Below are 4,915 nucleotides of genomic sequence, written 5' to 3' on the forward strand. Positions count from 1 at the left end.
GGTCTTAAAATAAATGTATGTTGTTGTTGTTAAGTACCGTGGAGTCGGTTCTGACTCATAGTGACCCTGTACAGCGTTTCCGAGGCTGTAAATCTTTACGGGAACAGAAAGCCTCAGCTTTCTCTGGAAAGGCTGGTAGTTTGGAACTGCCAAGCTTGAGGTTAACCACTACGCTAGTGTTAAGAAAGTGCCCATTTGTTTTCTGGAGTGGTTGTTTCTAGGGGCGTGGACTTTGCCGCCCCCTAGTGGCTTTGTTATAGGATAAGACCTGAACTGCTAACCAAAACGTTGGGTTCAAACCCTTCAGTCGCTCCTTGAAAACTATATGGTGTCACTACGAGTCAGAACAGACTTGATGGCACTACAAACAACAAGTGGCTTCGTGGAGCCACATCGCCTTTCAGCAACTGTGGAGAAGGGGGCGGCTGGGGCACAGGGAGCCTAAGGACCCTCCCCATTCTTCCTGCCTCCTTCCCCTGTGTCTGCATACTGAGACCTCGAGCCCGCAGTCAGACTTGCTGGTGGCGCCAGTGTCTGGGACTAGCCTGGGCATGCTGCGGGCGGAGGTCAAGCCTGGGGTGCGCGAGATCCACCTGTGCAAGGACGAACGGTGTAAGACCGGGCTGCGGCTGCGGGCCATCGACAAGATACGAGGGGAGAAAAGGGCTCACGGGGCCAGACAAAGAGCTGCATGCATTGGGGGGCGTTGGGGCGGAGTGTCTGCTGGCCCCGTCCACAGGAAGGTGCCAACAGGGGACCTGAACTGAGGTCCTCCTGACCCCCAAGCCAAGGGCTCTTCATTTCAACCTCTCGTCTCCAAGGGCCTAGGGCTGGTTCTGGGTTGCAGTAGGGACACTTCACCTGCCTCTCGGTGAGTTCCATCGCTCGTCGCTCATCGCGCAGAGCTTCCCCCCTTTCACCAACTCACAGGGATCTAGCGACCAACTCCTACTACTATCCCCACCTCCTGTTGTTGTTAAATTGTTGTTAAGGGGAAAGTAGGCGGGGATAGCAGATACCTTTGGGAGGGGCGAGACCGCCTAGTAACTAGGGGTGCAGCTTCCAGCCAGACTTGAAACACCGACAGAGCGCCTCCTAGCGGTGTGGCTTGGAGCGTTTCCTTTTCGGGAACCGGGTCTCTGCTGCAAAAACAGATAGTCTTCGTACTCTGTAAGCTCCCTGAGTAATAGGAAGAAAGAGACTGGGGTCAGGCCTGGGGCAGGGTGAATCCACTTGTGGCTGACTTGAGGCCTGGTTCCCCCAGGGCCTCTTTGTGCAGTTGGTCCAGGCCAACACCCCTGCGTCCCTTGTGGGACTCCGCTTCGGACACTAGATCCTGCAGATTGACGGGCGTGACTGCCAGCTGGAGCGTAGTTAATAAAGCCTCAGCTGAGAAGATCGTCATGGTCGTTCTGGACAGGTGAGCAGTCAGGCCCCTGGAGCCTCAGTCTCTGACCCCGCCTTGTGCCCAGATCCAGTTCACTGTCCCTCCTCACCAGGCCGTTCCAGCGGACTGTCACTATGCACAAGGACAGTGCAGGCCACATGGGCTTCACCATCAAGAAGGGGAAGGTTGTCTCTGTGGTCAAAGGGAGCTCCGCAGCCCGCAACGGGCTCCTCACCAACCACTACATCTGCGAGGTGAATGGGCAGGAAGTCATTGGGCTAAAGTCAGGTAGTGAACAGGCTTTCAGGGCTGGGAGACGCTGCCAGGTCATGGGAAGGATCAGTCTGCTGTCTCTCTCTAAGCCTCAATTTCCTCACCCTAAGGGTGCTGGGAAGATTCACTGGGACAAATATACATAGAGCTCCAAGCACAGTACTGGGCACATAGTAAATGCTCAATAAATATAAACTAGTGTCCCTGTTGTTATCAAGTGCTGTTGAGTCAGTACCAAACCATAGCGACCTTGTATAGGGTTTCTGAGAAGCGACTGGTGAGTTGAACGGCCAGCCTTGCAGTTCAAATTGACCTTGTGGTTGAATGTTTATCCTATTGAACCACATCAGGACTGTCACTGTAGCACATAGTAAATGCTCAATAAATATTAGCTACTGTCCTGGTGTAGTACTGTAAGATAAAGCACTGGACCACAGGTTGGTTTAAAATGCAAGGTCAGTGGTTCAAATGTACCAGTTGTGACCCAGAAACCCTATACAGGGTTGCTATGAGTCGGAACTGACTCAAAGGCACTTAACAACTGTCACTAATGGGATCCAGGTGGCTACTGGCTACATGGACACCTTCTCGCTCTGCATATGACTTCTGGTAGGTAGTACACTGAATTACATTTGGGTAATAAGAATATTTTTTTAAATTGTTGTTCAGAAACTCATTTCTGACCTTCGTTCATTTTTCAAAGGAGGTGTTGAAGTGAGTTTTTTCTTTAAAATACAAGAAAGGGTGAGTACGCTAGGAATGAGGAGTGGACGCCTTTGGATCCCTCCTGGACCAGGAGGAAGATGAGTCACATGGCTTTTGGTTCCAAGGAGAAACTCGTTTTAGCTTGATTTCACACCCCTTAGAGGGAGCAGCAAGGAACTCTGGTAGCATAGTGGTTATGAATCAGGCTGCTAACCTCAGGGTCAGCAGTTCGAAACTACCAGCTGTTCTGCGGGAGAAAGATGAGGCATTCTGCTCCCATAAAGATTTACAGCCTTGGAAACCCTGTACAGGTTTGTTATGAGTCAGAACCGACTCCACAGCACATAACAACAGAGGGAGCAGTGGTTCTGAATTCCAGCTGTGCTTTACACTGAGGGCCCCTGAGCCTCCTGCAGAGGTGATACCTCACTCCACACCTAGCCCAGTATTCTAAGTTAGGCCTCCCAAGCCATTCCTGCCACACAGGGTCTGATTCTCTGTGCACCCTCTTTAGGGGCTTGTTCTTGTGACTCGTGACCATTGTGACAATGTCTTAGGTCACTCCTGCTGCATCCTCTCCCATCCCCTTGGATCAAGCATGACAGTCCAAAGGGTACCCATGGTATTTAAGAAGATACAACAATAACAATACAAGTAGTCCCCAACTCACAACATATTCCAGTTAAGATGGACCACACTTACGACCACGTTTTTTTGTTTTTATATCTTATTGTGGAGTCCTAGTGTGGTGTTATAGGATAAGCACTGGACTTCTAACCACAAGGTCCACAGTTCAAACCCACCAGCCACTCCTTGGAAACCCTATACAGGGCTGCTATGAGTCAGAATTGACTTAACAATACCAACATTAGTAAACAGGAGGCTGCAAAAAGTTTGTGGGAAAGGGTTACAGCATGTAACTTGCTGATGTCATCATATCATTAAGTTTATATGTACTGCTTCTGACCCCAAAAGATCGGGTTTATAAAGACACTGATATTAAGAGGCAAAAATAATGAAAACATTAAAAAAAAAGAAGAAAAGGGGGTATTTAATTGATGTCAGAACCAACTTATGATAGAGTTATAGAAATGGATACACCTGGTGAGTAGCTGGGTTTTCCTGACCTTCACTGATCTGGAAAGCAGTCATTCTAAAACCTGCTGGAGATGCCATCACTGATGGCTCAAGGTGTTGACCAAACTGTGGCGCTTTGAGGTCCTTAGGAACTGAGAGTAACCCTTTACCGAATGGCTCCAGACAGCATTGCTTCTTGAGTTCATTTTTCTTTTCAAATCTTATTTATCTCCTCCTCAAGCTCATTACTGGTCCTATGCAGCACATCTTCTCTATAGGGCTTTGGAATAACTAAGAAAACACACAACCAAGTTAATTTACCTAGGTGTGTAAATACGCCCCTCCCCTCGCTGTGGAGTCATTCTCACTCACGAGACCCTGTAAGTCAGTAGAGCTGCCCATAGCGTTCCCAAGGTGTAAATCTGTATGGCAGCAGATTGCCACATCTTTCTCCCTTGAAGCAGTTGGTGAGTATGAACTGCTGAGCTTTCAGTTAGCAGCCGAGCACTTGATTCATGGTGCCACCAGGGCTCCTTAGGCTCTGAGAAGGGATTGAGTAAAAGTTTATAGGGCAGATCACCAGTTTTATATTCAACAAATCATACACCTTGTTTCATTACAATGATTGACAATTCCCTCCATGTACCATCAGTTCCAAGTGTTTTTCTTTATTCACTTTAGCTTTTTCTAAAAAAAAACACTCAGGCATATATAATAATTTACATCACCAAAGGGCACATTTTGCAAGTCTGCCTCCTGGCCACCATCTCTTAGTCCTTCACTTCCAATGAATCTAGAGTCCTCAGCTGCTCCCTCTCTCCATGATCCCATCTCTGCCTCCATCTCTGGTGTCGCTATTTCTCTGGATAAGGTCTTTCATTTGTGTTCTTCTCCCTTGATGATCCTAGGGTCCTTTGTTTCTGGACTGTAAGATTAACCACTCCCCTGTTTGTTTGTTTGTTTTCTTAAATGTTTTATTGTGAATTATGTGATAATTTACATGGGAGAACATTAGTTTTATATTCATTCTATCGTATAGTGTCTCATTGCCATGGTTACAATCCCCTCCATGCAATCCTTCCCCGTTATCCCCCAGGTCTTCAGCACACAGTCGCTCTCCCTGTCTGGATCTAAAGTCTCCAGCTGCTCCATCGCTCCACATCATCATCTCTTGGCGCCATTTTAGGCATCACTGCTTCTCTGGGTAGGGTCCCGCTCTCTGCTTTTCTCCCTTGATGGTCCTAGGGACCTCTGTTGCTAGACTGAAAAGTTAATCACTCCCCTCCTTGCTATAAAACGTCTACCTTTACGTTTCCAACCCTCACAATCAGTCCTGATAACAATTATTCACAATTGTATCACAAGAGACCCGTCTGTATTTTATTACATCAGCCCCGCCTAGTCAGATTGAATACTACTCACTGGAGATTCTACCTTCCTCCAGGCCCTCTGGATCTAGGTTCCCTCTTGAAA

At 48.0% G+C, this 4,915-nt stretch overlaps 1 pseudogene; it reads left to right on the forward strand.

Moving 5' to 3' along the window:
• The first annotated feature begins 509 nt into the window (after positions 1-509).
• LOC102824460 lies at positions 510-1,675 on the forward strand (annotated as a pseudogene).
• The last annotated feature ends 3,240 nt before the right edge of the window (positions 1,676-4,915 follow it).

The sequence above is a fragment of the Chrysochloris asiatica genome, unplaced genomic scaffold, assembly GCF_000296735.1.
Source record: "Chrysochloris asiatica unplaced genomic scaffold, ChrAsi1.0 scaffold00954, whole genome shotgun sequence".
Classification (NCBI taxonomy): domain Eukaryota; kingdom Metazoa; phylum Chordata; class Mammalia; order Afrosoricida; family Chrysochloridae; genus Chrysochloris; species Chrysochloris asiatica.